The following is a 10,067-nucleotide window of genomic DNA, read 5'->3' as shown; positions in this document are numbered from 1 at the left end:
TTCTTTCTAATGCAAATTTGTCTGGCTTTAATGTCCAACCGCTGAAGTTAACACTTGCATAAAATGTCCTGGTTTAAAAGTGTACACTAAGAAAGGTGAAGGAGGCTGTTGCAAATGTCATGACTCCTGTAACTAGACAGAAATAGCGTGATGAGAGAGACTCTAAAACCCCCGGGAGATCTTTGTGCTGGAAAAATAAATAAGAGAGCTTTCCTGTGACAGTTCAGCCTCCCGCTCACTCCTACACACCGCTTCTCACCCATAGATTCTGCCCATGCCTTTCAAGTTCAAAGATATCCTGTGCTATTTACTCAACTGGCTCCTGACATGACAGGGGTGAAAGACATTTGTGTTCTGTCTGCGAAACCGACATTGATCCAGACATCAGAACTCAGCTCTGAGAAAGAGAGAACCTGCCCACTGGTGCTGAAAGGGGAAGCGCTCACAGCTTCGTTGGAGTTACTGTTAGTCACAGCTTCAAGCGGCCATTGGAGAATTCTTTGGTTTTGAGCAACATCCCAAAGAATGCAGATGGCTAGTTCTTCAGGGCAGGGACTGTCTCTCATTATGGGTATGTACTGCACCTAGCGCAGCTGGGCTCTGGTCCTGAATCGACACTTCCGGTGCGACGGCAGTACAAAATAAGAGCAGTAGAGGAGTTGTTGTTATCTCAAAATATGGTTCAGAAATGGTTTCATTTCCTTCCGCTTGAGTCTGAGGGCAGCTCTATGAGCCTGAGTCAAAGCCCACTGAAGTCCAGGGAAAGAGTCCCAGTGACTCAAGGGCCTGTAGATCAGGCCCTAAGTGTCTGGATCATTCTGCCTCCCCTAAGGAATCCTGCAAGCGAAAAGCAGCAAGGAACCTCTTACCCAAAGATACCTACACGTTTCTAGCTTTGGCTGAGACTGTAGAAACTCAGACAGGTCAACAATACTTCAAGGCCTAGGGGACTCATCCAACATCCACAGAAGGCAATGGAAGGACTGATATTGGATTAGGCCGCACCTGAATAGAGAATGGTGTTCAAAATGGGTAATGCTAGCCATTATGTATCACATTAATATTAGCCACCCAATAGGTCATGCATTGGGTGCACTGGGGAAGCGGTGCACTCAAAAGGTTTTACAATAATGCAACTTACATGTAGAATCCATTCACACTGGGACAGAGCCTGACACCAGTGTACATCAAAAGCAAGATCACTGAGGTTATTCAGGATTTGCACTCGTGTAAATGAACACAGAATCTGTTTCTGTCTCTCCATTTTGGCCTTGGAATGAGGTTTGGTGCCGCAAGGCAGAATGGAAGGGAGTGAGCTGGAGGGCCAGAACACAGTCGAAAACAGGGTGGTGAAGATGTGACCGTTGACTGGACTAAGGAGCTCAGCTGGTGTAAACTGGCACAGCTCCACTGATTGCAGCAAAACTGCACCAGTTTTCACCCGCTGAGGCTCTGTCCCATTGGCTTCTCTGTTGTAAAAAGTGAATTAGTCACTTATTGTGCTGGAAAAGGCTTGTGGATCTGCTGAGGGAGGAAGGAAGCAAGGCACTGATGGTATCAGATAATACCTAGCTCTTCAGAGCACTTTTCATCAGTAAATCTCATTAGCCCCATTTAACAGATGGGAAACCTGAGGTGTAAAGAGGTGAAGTCACTTGTCCAAGGTCCCCCACCAGGCCAGTGGCAGAGCCAGGTGTAGAACCCAGGTCTTCTGAAGCCACGGCTGTATCCACTAAGCCCATTGCCTCTTAACTCTATATTTTAACTGGGATGCCTCCCTGAGACGCAGTAGCCCAGCCGAAAGCTTCACAAAGCTAGGGCTAACAGTGGGGAGGTGTGCCGCTCTCCTGGTTGGAATGGTTAATCCCTTAATCTCCATCCCAAACCACACCTGCCATTGAGAAACCCTTCAGAATGGAATGACGGACACCGTTGGCTTTTGGTCCCATCTGATGTATGGTGGTTTCTGTGTTGAGTAACACGTGTCTATTCAGAAGATGACTTACACGCCTATGACATAGACCATGGTGAAAACGTGGGTATTGGCCTAACCTCTGCTGTTGTTTTCCTGTGTAAGACATCATGACTGAGTCCATGGGCAAGCACAGCAAGGGGATGTTCCTGCAGCAGTTTGTAATAGCTCCCAGGGCTGGTTCGCTGCATCACTGTGCGCTAGGGAGCGACAGACTTTCCCACAGTGGGCAAGAAGTCTCGGAGTGGGTTGACCTCGAAAGCGTGATTCTTCACTGCCATGCACCATCCCCAGAAGGGAGAATTCTGTAAGTGTTAAGAATTTATTTATCATCTTCAAGGCAAATCCCAAGGGGACACAGCCCATCCGATGGATCTCCAGCTAGGTCCTTAAGATGGTCTGACTCACTGGTTAATTTTGTCCATCACAGGTGGTCTTACTGCGCCACCTGAGCTTCTGGCAACCGCATGATTGCCAGCTATGTAGGGGCATTCCTTGGTGAACACACTTTCTACCTTGCTGGTATTTTGCTATTTATTTATGTTCCTTCCACCCTCACCTTTACAGTCCTGTGCAGCAAGGCTGTTTACAGCATCCCCTGTGCTTTTGGCCCTTTCCCAGGGCCTGAGAGGAGCAGAGGTCTCCCTTCATGAGAGCTCTGTGAGACTGGGCTCAGCTACTCCCAGTCCTCTCTCCTTCGCTTCCTTCCTGAGCCTTTCTTATTAGTTACTCCTAGGGGAATTCTGTGCCAAAAAAATTAAAAATTCTGCACACCCTATTTTAAAATTCTGCACAAAATTTTATTTGTCAAAATAACACTATATAATCACACCAGTTTCAATTATTTTGGTAATTTATTTCAAAATACCTGTTGGCAAGTATGTCTGTAACAATACAGGCATACACAAAATTTCCCCCAGGAGTAGAGAGTTAAAGAAACCCCTGTGACAATCCAGTTCCTGTTTCTTAGCCCCTTCCCCCTTATTGCCCAGCCAGGGGGCCAGACACCCACAACCCCTCGCCCCCCCAGAGCCCACCTGCAGGACCACCCCCAGCCAATACACCTGAACCCCCTCCTCCCCAGAGCCCAACTGCGGGGCTCCGCCAGCCCAGATACCTGTCTCCCTCACCCCTAGAACCCAGTCATAGCCCCCACCCCATCCTGAGCTTCTAGGACTGGCTCTCCCACAGAGCTAATAATAATAATTAATTAATAAAAATTCAGAAGTAGTTTTGAGAACAATGTCAAAAGTTTGAACTTGATTTCATTTTGAAGGGTTCCAAATGGAACTGTTTTTCAATTTCTTGATTTTTTTGTGATCTTAAAAAAACAAACAAACAAAACCACTACTCTCCCCCCCGCCCAATTTTTATCAAAAAACATTATCAAAACCTTTTGTTTACCAACAACCAAGTTTTGACCAAACCTCTGTTTTGCTGGTAAATAGAAAATTACTCTAAGCATTTGGACAATGTTCTGATAAAAATTGTGTGTGGAGGGAGGGGGGCGGGGGGGGGAGGAATAAAAAAGGTATGGAATTTTTTACCAAAAACATGTAAAATTGTCAGCAATTTTTCATTAAAAATAATTTTAGGAAAATGACTTTTTAAAAATGAAAAATCTGAAGCAGATGCAGGACAGACCAGTCACAGGAAGGGCTGGTCGACAGTTACTTGGCTATAACTATGCCAGTCAATTTCCCACTGTAGACAAGCCCCATAGCTTTAACATAGCTGCTGAGCCCACATGCAAAAATCTGGAATGCGTTTTTCTAGGTGTCGCCCCTGGCTTCTTGACTACCTTCCTTGGATTTGTAGGATACTTTACTGTAGAATTGCTTATGGGAATAACATAGGGATGGGCTCTCTTACATTTTTAGGGCCTGATTCAGAGCCCATGGAATCAGTGAGCAACTAGCCATTGATTTAAATGGTCTTTGGATCAAGCCTCCTATGACTGGCTTGGTTTCTTTTATGTAAACTATATATATGTATATTGCGACAAAGTTCCTGCTCTACCTTGTGGGTCTTGCACTTATAGGCGGATTTGCTCGCCTTGGAACTTCACAGCAGCCCTCAGCTTGGCCGTTTTTCTGAACCCACAGTCCAGGTCGACTCCTCCTGTGTCTGACCAGGAGTTGGGAGGATTTGGGGGGAACCCGGGCCCGCCCTCTACTCCGGGTTCCAGCCCAGGGCCCTGTGGAATGCAGCTGTCTGGAGTGCCTCCTGGAACAGCTGTGCGACAGCTACAACTTCCTGGGCTACTTCCCCATGGCCTCCTCCCAACACCTTCTTTATCCTCACCATAGGACCTTCCTCTTGGTGTCTGATAATGCTTGTACACCTCAGTCCTCCAACAGTCTGCGTTCTCACTCTCAGCTCCTAGTGCCTCTTGCTCCCAGCTCCTCACACACACACCACAAACTGAAGTGAGCTCCTTTTTAAACCCAGGTGCCCTGATTAGCCTGCCTTAATTGATTTTAGCAGCTTCTTGATTGGCTGCAGGTGTTCTAATCAGCCTGTCTTAATTGTCTCCAGAAGGTTCCTGATTGTTCTGGAACCTTCCCTGTTACCTTACCCAGGGAAAAGGGACCTACTTAGCCTGGGGCTAATATATCTGCCTTCTATTACTCTCCTACAACCATCTGGCCTGACCCTGTCACTATATATATATATGCCAGTTCCATATAAATCATATATGTAATCCTTATACAGGGGAAAAGTAAATAATTTGTGGCTTTTTAAAAAAAAGGTGGTGTTTCTTGCCAGTTGTCCCTGATTCACATATATCCAGACACCAACTGAGATCATTCCTCCAGGCTACCTAAAAGTCCTCTTAGTTTTTGGACAGTTAAAGACAGGCTTGCATTCTCAAGTGGCTGCATTCTGATTTCTAGTTCTGTAGGGTAAATGGCTTTTTCCTCATTCTGCCTGCAATTTGAAACCAGCCCATTTCATCCCAGGGCTGTTGTAGTGCATGGACCTTTTTGCCTTTAGGATAAAGATTGCGGTGTCTTCCTGAACTTGCGGCGCTCTGTGTACGTACATCTGACTCACAGCAAGACCTTTAGCTGGCACGCTCTGCCTAGGTAGATGCCATGATCAGTGCGTTAGTACTGGGTCACCTTGACAGCTTGGTAGGAAGTACAACTAGCTGTGTTTTGATAACTGAATGTTGTCGTTCGGCCTTTGAGTTGGAAGATGACCACGACATCACCGATTGGTTTGGTTTCGGTGAACATGTGAGGCCGATTTAAGCTTTGAACAATCTCTGTGGCGCACTGAACAAGAGCTGCCGCTATGGGGGGCTTGTTTAACAGCAGATATGCTGCTGCTGAGAGATTTACGCTGCTGGTGCTTCTGCTCCGCCTCAGTTCTCCTCCCCTCACAGACTGTAGCTCTAGTAGGGATGAGACTTCGCCAGGTAGAGCGATCATGAGCGAGATCTTCCCAAAAGTCTGGGTCGATGTTGAAACGCCCCAAGGATAACTTGAGGGAAACGTTTCTTCTGGCTTCCCTGAGACCGCTTTCTCTCTTTTAGGTCACCATAAAAGATCTTCTTCGGCAGTCGCTCATCCAACATTCTGGTGGCATGGCCTGCCCATCTCACCTGTGATTTCATCAACAGAGTATGGAAGATTCGAATACCCGCCTATAGGAGAACCTCAGTATCTGGAATCTTGCCTTGCCATCTTATCCTCATCAGTTTCCTCAGACAGCCTGTGGAAAGGTGATTTAGCTTCATAGCATGGTGTCTGTACACCGTCCCGGTGTCACATGCATACGTGATGGCTTTGTAGACCTTCAGTTTTTTCTGTTGACTAGTGCCTCCGTGCTCCCACACATTTGCATGTAGCCTGCCAAAGGCCACACTTGCTCTGGCAGTTCTGGCATTGGTTTCATCGTCACTGTGAACTGCATGTGACCGTGTACAGCCGAGGCAGGTAAACTTCTCCACAGGCTGGAGGATTTGGCCATCCACTGTCAGAGCAGGCTGTACATGAGTCTTTCCTGGTGCAGGCTGGTGCATCACTTCGGTCTTCTAGATGTTGATTGTGAGACCAAAATTGTCACAAGCTGAAGAGAAATGGTCCGTACTCCACTGCATGTCAGACTCGGGTGTGGCATTCGGGGAACAGTCATCAGCAAACAGAAGATCACAAACAGTCACTTCCTGTACCTTTATCTTTGCCTGTAGCCTCCTCAGATTGAAGTTTACCATCAGTCTGGTGTCTGATGCCAGTCCCGGTGTCACGGTCACAAAAGGCATCTGTAAGCATGGCAGAAAACATCATAGTGAAGAGGGTTGGGGCCAATACACAGCCCTGCTCGACTCCATCGGTGACTGGGAATGGTTCAGATGACTCACCCTCGTCCATAACGCGAGCGAGTGGGCCACCGTGGAGTTGCTGACCTATTGCGATGAATTACTGAATGTTGACTGTGCTGTTGGCGGTCTAGAGATGCTGGAGCAGTCAGGAAGGAGACAATGGCACCTTGATACAAGCCTGGAGTGCTGCTCCGGAAATCAAGCCCCAGAGAGATCTTGCCAGGCACCTCATCTGTCCTGATGGTTCTTCTTGGCCCATCTGTAATGAAAGGGGTAACGCCATTAATTAGATTTGGCATTCTGAGCACCTCTAGCTTGGAATCTGGCCCAGCGACTGGAAATCGTTATCGCCCATAGCAATGCAGTGGCCCGTGTGAAATGAATGAAGGACACTTGTCCACTTAGAACCGGGCTGAGGCCACCATGGCTGGCAGATGTGCCGGAGAAGGCAAAGGGCAGTGAATCTAAACTAACCCATTGGTCCTAAAGATGGGCACTCCTAGTCAGGGTTGAGGCACATTTGGTGAGGTGGGCTGGTTGCCCTGCACCAGTTCTGTGGCTGTGAATGGGATCTACTAGGGCCTACGTTTTCAAAAGTGACTAGTGATTTTGGGTGTCTCCCTTTCCGAGTGCACAACCTAAAAGATCTTAAAGGGACCTGTTGGTGAGAAATGCTGAGCACTGACATTCCTGATAATCAGGCCCCTTTAAGGTGCTTCAAACTAGACAACCCAAAATGGAGACACCCCAAATCACTAGTTGCTCTGGGAAATGTAGGCCATCTTTTTTTTTTTTTTTTTAAAAAGAAGAGTTATGGTGGATTTTTTCCCCTCTTTGGTTCTTCCAATGATCTTCATTTTAAACAAGTGAAGTAATTGTCAAGAGAGGGGAAAATATGACATTATAATGGGCAGTCCAGGAAGCGGCTATATATCCAGCAGATAAGGGGACATCTCTGATTGAATGTTTGTCTTTGGGAAACATTTTGAGTAGCTGCCCATGCCAGCTCTTCCTTTGCCTGCAAAAGGACAGTGTGACAAAATCCACAAGGTTGTCTTCAGCATCACTGAGTCAGCAATTACTGAAAAGATAATCCCTGAAAGAATGGACATGGAAAACAATGCCTTCATCGGCTAGCTTGGTTGCAGAATGGGGATGCATCACGGGGGCACGCAGTTTTCCACCACAGTGCTCAAAGTATAAATGCAGCCCCTATTTTCAACCTGCTCACAAATGTACTAGCTTTTTTAAAAAGGACACTGCCCCCCCCTCCTTATTTAATGCAGAAGAATAAGTTTTAGGCTTTCTCTTCATAGGGGAAATTGACCAGCCTGGCTATTCCAGGATAACTATTCCACTCTAGCTATTGTGGAATAACTCCCCTGTGTGGCCTCTCTGTTCTGGAATAGAAGTGATTTTATTCCAGAATAATTACTCTGCTTCCAAAGAGAGGAAGGATGGTGCAGCATGAGGATCAGTGTATTAAAGATCATAAGGTGTTCAGATAGATACTATGGTGGTGGGGCCATATAAGTACTTAAAATAAGATATTACAGAATAGCTATGCTGGTCAATTTGTCCAATGGTCAATGTAGACAAGGCCTTATTCTACAGAGAGGAGATTCAAACCTCTCTTTCCTAAACTGTTAGATGCTTGTCTGCTGGATATATTGCAATTTCCTGCTCTTTCATTTCTTCTCGCATGCATGTCTGTCTCTAGCCTTGGGGCAGTCAGTGTATTTATGCTGCTTTATACCAGGTGAGGATCTGGCCAAGTGTACGCTCAAGGGGTTTCGTCTATTTATTTCCTTGGTAATTTTGAAGCAAAAGACAAAAATAACCAAGTGCAATCAGTACTCTGAGCTCGGCTGTCTTGTGTGCAATCTGCCTTTGCAAACAGGATGCGGAAAGCCACTGGCCTAGCAGAGAGATGTTTGCACATGGGCTTTTCCAAAACAAACACGCAGAATTACTGTACTTTGTGTGCCGGGGAGAAAGCGAAGCACAAAAAGAATCCAAGTCCAAGGGGGAAAACTTCACGCAGCTTGCTTCCGAGCCAGAGAAAATCTCCTGCATATGTTTCGAATGTTGGGCGCAGATTCAGGCCTGAATAGTTCATTCAGAATGCTAAGGAACCTTAAGGAATTACAACTTGACCAAGAAATGTTAAAGGAACATCCATCCAGTGATTCTGGAAAATGAGTTAATGGGGGCAGCTTTATTAAAATGGTCATTCACCCGGGCAAAAGGAATGAGGTCAGAAGGAATTTAGCCCTGAGAACTTAACCCTTTAGGTGCTACAGACATGTGACTCAGTTACAGCTGCTCTGAAAACGACCGCCTGAGAATACGGCCAGCACAGAGGCCTCCCTTGCTGACCTATATCTGGCATTATGGTTCTACATGGGTAGGGTTGCTAGGTGTCCGGTTTTCATCCGGAATGCCTGGTGGAAAAGGGACCCTGGCGGCTTGATCAGCACTGCTGTCTGGGCTGTTAAGTCCGGTCGGCAGCGCAGCGGGGCTAAGGCAGGCTCCCTGCCTGCCATGGCTCTGCGCAGCTCCCGGAAGCACTGGCATGTCCCCCCTCCAGCTCCTAGGCATAGGGGCAGCCAGGCTGGGGCACCAGTGCCTGCGGACGGGGCAGCGTGCAGAGCTGCCTGGCTGCACCTCTACAAAGGAGCCGGAGGTGGGACATGCTGCTGCTTCCAGGAGCCGCCTGAGGTAAGTGCCGCCCAGAGCCTGCACCCCTCACCACCTCCTGCGCCCCAGCCCTGATCCTCCTCCCGCACTCCAAACCTCTCAGCCCTAGCCTGTAGCCCCCTCCTGCATCCCAAATCCCTCATCCCCAGCCCCACCCCGGAGTCTGCATCCCCAGCCAGACTCCTCTCCTGCACCCCAAATCCCTCAGCCCCACCCCGGAGCCCATACCCCCAGCCAGAGCCCTCACCCCCACCCCTACTACAATCCCCTGCCCCAGCCCAGAACCCCCTCCTGCATCCTGCACCAGGGCCGTCCCTAGCTATTCTGGGGCCCTACGCAGCCCCCCCACGGGGGTGTGTGTGGGGCCCCAGGCCTCTGCATGGGAGAGCGGCGGGGCTGGCTTGGAGGGCAGGGGGGACCCACCCCCCAGCACTAACTGGCAGCACGGATGGGGCCGGGTCGCTGCACTTCCTGCTGCTGGTGAGTGCAGGCCCGGCCCTGCTGCAGAGCTCAGGGGCGTGGGGGCGGGGCGGGGGCGGAGCAGGGCGGGGGCCCTGGGGAAGAGCCGGAGCAGGGGCTGGAGCAGAACGCAGCTGCTCAGGGCACCAGGAAATTTGGTGCCCCAAATTTCCTGGTGCCCTACACAGCTGCATACTTTGCGAACGGCCCTGCCCTGAACACCTCATTTCTGGCTCCATCCCAGAGCCCTCACCCCCTCCCGTACCCTAATTCCCAATTTCGCAAGCATTCATGGCCTGCCATACAATTTCCATAGCCAGATGTGGACCTCAGGCCAAAAAGTTTGCCCATACCTGGCTTAGTTGCTCCAGGTTTTGCGGGAAGTGAAAATAAGTCTCAGCAAATGCTGACAATCTTTTTGCAGTATTCACCCAGCTGTAAAAAGCACCGTATAAGTTGTCTCTCTGGAAAATAAATTTTGTACTGTTTGTTTAAGCACCAGTTTAATCATCTGGGCCTAAATTTACAAAAGTGACTGGAGAAGACACATTAGCTAATGAGGACGGTTGGTTAAGCCAGTGACCTAGGACTCGGGAGATCTCGGGT

The sequence above is a fragment of the Natator depressus genome, chromosome 3, assembly GCF_965152275.1.
Source record: "Natator depressus isolate rNatDep1 chromosome 3, rNatDep2.hap1, whole genome shotgun sequence".
Lineage (NCBI taxonomy): Eukaryota > Metazoa > Chordata > Testudines > Cheloniidae > Natator > Natator depressus.
This window is presented reverse-complemented; position numbering follows the sequence as displayed.